Below are 4,321 nucleotides of genomic sequence, written 5' to 3' on the forward strand. Positions count from 1 at the left end.
AGATCGGTTACATCGCTATCTCAATCTCTCTCCTCTGCTCCGCTGATACGTCTATCAGCAGGTCTCAACACGGGCAGTCACATCCACCTGCTACATGACGCACATTTCCTAATTTAGACATCACTCCTGGAGTTGGGGGTGTTCCCTAGAGATAAAGCTGAGCTACTGACACACACGAAGTGCTCCCAAGGGACTCTCCATATCCTGTTGTTCCCCTTCTCCTTTCCACAAAGTTAGGTTGTAAAAAATAGGAAATAAATGAAAAGTGCAAAGCAAGAATCGCCTTTGAAGTTCCTCCCTACACGTTACACGGTGCTCTGTCTCTGTGTTATGGGTGGATAAATAAGTAGAGGTCTGTCTGCAATGAAGCAATTAGTAAAGTTTTAGCTCAGTAGGCAGTGCCGTCGTCTATGGTCTGGGAGACTCTGGGAGAGTTTATTCATGAACACTTATTGTAACACTTTAATTTTCTAAAATTAAAAGCAAAATAAAGATAAAAACAGGATTTTTAGGCCTCTTTCCACTTTTATTCAAATACAAATACAAATAATTTTGCTGCCTCAACAAATACAGGTACAAATACAAATACTGGGCTCTCTGCACATCCCTAGTCGGCCGTCCATCAACCATCCATCTGGTCATCATCCATCTATTAATCATCCACACATCCATCCATCCATCCATCCAGCTGTCCATCCATCCATGATCCCCCTATCAGTCCGTCCAGTCATCAATCCATCCATTCATCATCCATCTACATATATATATATATACATATATATATATATATATATATATATATATATATATATATATTGGTCATAAGCTTATACATGTAATAATTGTAATATTGTTTTATGCGCATACATTATATGCATATAACAGTAGACGACTATATAATTAGCCCATCCATCTTAACTTAGAGTATCCATTACACTGTATGTCATTGGACTGTAGGAAAACCGGAGCCACCACACCTTTCTATGTAGTATAGTATCTATAATATACTGATACACAACATACACATACAACCAAATGCCAGCAGCATCTTTTGTGAATCGATTCTGTGCAGCAAGTATTGTAAACTGCTCTTGTGTCATAATAAGAAGACTCTTGTAAATTTATCATGTGTTATGATCTCCGTATCTCAGTTGGTATGTTCACAGCCTCCTCCACAAGTCTCCTAGTTTTGGGAATGTTTGCAAGTATGTTACAGTTTGTTTTTAGCATCTATGTATTCTCTTTATTTAAAGGTGCCAGCCTGGTTTGTTTTATGGGCAGTGTGACTGTAAACACCCTGTAAACACCATCCACATCTCAAGGTGCCTTGTGGTTGTTAAAAGTAAATTAGAGCTTTGTTTGTCAGGGAAGGAATGAGGACTGGAGAGACGAAGGGAAACTGAGAGAAAGATTAAAAACAAATATCTGCATTTCTTTATGTAACAATATCATAGTGAACAGTGCCAGTAAACTACCACCCACCACCAGCTGTTTAACTGCACAGCAACGCTTTCATTTATGGAATGTAAGACAAGGAGCAACATGATCTCCATTACTCCATCAAGAACTGACCATTGGCACTACAGTGTTACCATTATGTTTTATCAATTACTGAAACAGCACCAGGAAACAAGAGTGAGAGTGAAAACTGAGCAACAAAATGTTATTACTATGCAGCAATTTGTATTCATGACTATTTTCTTGGCTGTGGGGATTGTATTGCTGCTATGTTCTATTTCAGGTGTAATGAAAAGCAAACATTAAGGAGCTCATTAATGGGCAGGCGTCACAGGAACCTGATCATTATTACATCCTGTGTCAGTGGAAATGAGGATGTGTTCACCATCAACCAACACGTCATCAAAGCCATGTGCTGCAGCCCTCAATTTGTTCTGTAATTTATTTTCCAGCTTTGTCTGTTTTATGATGACACTGAATATTTTCCAACCGTTTTGCTTACAGGTGATTGCTTTTGCTTTCTTTAAAGGTCCTGCACACATGCACTGGCATTTTTCACTTATTCTGTCTGATTAGATCTCTGTCCAGATTGAAGATGGATGAAGATGTGGTATGATATATGACATGATAAAAGTGTATTGTTAAGTGATTGATAAAGTTAAAAATAAAATATAAAAGTGTAAGTTGTCCCAAAGATGAGTGTGAAGGAAATGTCCATCAGGCACTGGGGTCTAATCAGACATATTAAGTAAAAACACCTGTGTAAGTGTATCATCTGCATCACTGCCTGCAGGTATAAAGAGCAACATGATCTCCATCACAAAAAAAGGTGCAAAATGTGAATTAAATATGATCAACATATAAGCAGTCACTGTAGCGTCTTTTTTGGGTCAGTCTAATCCAATAAATCAAGTTTTATAAACATCTGTTAGTGGTGTTTGACATCACACATCATGTGTGGGTGAATACATGAATGATGACACACCCCCATTGTTTAACTTGGAAAATGACGCAGAAACCCTGTGGTTAAATCGAGTAAGTACAATTTTAATATATTCACACATGTCATAAGGCAAATATTTAACCAAGTAAAACATTCACTTTTTCCACCACTTCAGACCAAATTTCATCCATTTCTGCCGTAGCCCTGATGTTTTCTTGCTGCTCTTCGTTTCTGGATTAATTCCATAAAAGTAGACAAAGTCTCTGAGGTAACATAACATGAATGAGTGTACATCCAACAAATACCAAGTAGCTTTCTGCTGCCGTCATAACTGTATGACACACTCTTTGTTGTAACCATGATATATTAACCATTAGAGACATCGTTTAGAAGCAGGGCATGTGGTAAATTAGGAATATTCCTATTCCTACCTGTAAAAGTAGATATACCTGTGCTTACTTCTTTCCAAAACAAAGAGGAGTCTTTGCAAACTATGATACTGTATGTCCCAACCACTTCATAATGCTACTTCACTACATTTCAGAGAGAAATATTGTACTCTTCACTACATTTATCTGATATCAAAAATGTATATTATTATATAAATGATAACTAAACAATACACAATATAAAGTAGTAAGCTCCACTTCCACTAACAGTGAAATGCTATTTACAGGTGAATGTGTTAATAGTAATAATAATCGAATAATACAAATTATACAGTATAAAATCAGTCGTTCTGCATAATTAGTACTTATGATACTTGTAATACTGTGTTACTTTTACTTTTTGAATGTTTTACTGGTAATGGAGTACTTTTATATTATTGTATTGGTACTTTTACTTCAGTAAAGACACTTCTTTCACCAATGCACCCTTATTTTTGCACCTGCTATATGTTGTATGAGCACTGATGTGTCTTCTGAACAGCTTTTCTCTGGCTCCATTTTTGTCAGACACCCTTCAAGTCGTTCAAATATTTGACAAGATATTCTGATGCCTGAGGGCTAAATCAAAGCATGCAGTCTCTTTCAAGGCACAAACTCTGATAGGTATTTCACCAAAGGCTGCACAAATAAAACATACGCTAGCTTCCAGACATTGTAAATGAACCAGCAGGACAAGGGAAGCAAAAACAAGCAGCGACAACTCGCTGTCATGGCAGTGCACTGGGTTCTCCTCGGTTGACTTGCACCAAATGCTGCATGAAATGTAAACTAGTCGAGATTAAGGCTATTCAAAACACCTTTTTGAAAACCAAGAAGAGACACTGCCAAACCAAATACTTACAAAGAAGACTAATTGGATTACATATTTCTGAGCTCACATGGGGAACAAGCCAATACTGGTCAAGCTGTGTATGTACAGTAGCTTATAGCTGAGGGACCCCTAACATTGAATCATTTCAATCCATTGGTGTCTAGTCCATGTTTCTGATTTTATATCAGCCTATACTGAAAAAAAAGTCCACTATAGCTCAGTGTAATATGTTTTGAGGGTTTTTCTGAGAGAAAAGCGAATTGTGGGATAGTCAGTGTGTTTATATAGCAGCTTAGCCTCAGGGAATTTCTATTTCTGGACACAGTATGCAGTACCCTGAAACAAGGAAGAACAAGGCAAAATACGCCACCCGAAATTTTTTTGTGACTGATAGACGAGAGAAACAAGAGTGATTCATTTTTATGTTTTCCCTTAGCCTCTGACCTTTGCTATGTATATTTATAGTATAGCTGGTGTGTGACAGTGGTTTTTTGGTGTGTGACATTGTTTTTGGTTCACAAGTAGTTGTAGTGGGAGGGACTGTACATCGATCCGAAACAGACTGGGAGGCGCAGAGGGAGAGAGAGAGAGAGAGAGAGAGAGAGAGAGAGAGAGAGAGAGAGAGAGAGAGAGAGAGAGAGAGAGAGAGAGAAAGCGGAG

The sequence above is a fragment of the Thunnus albacares genome, chromosome 6 (assembly GCF_914725855.1).
Source record: "Thunnus albacares chromosome 6, fThuAlb1.1, whole genome shotgun sequence".
In the NCBI taxonomy this organism is placed as follows: domain Eukaryota; kingdom Metazoa; phylum Chordata; class Actinopteri; order Scombriformes; family Scombridae; genus Thunnus; species Thunnus albacares.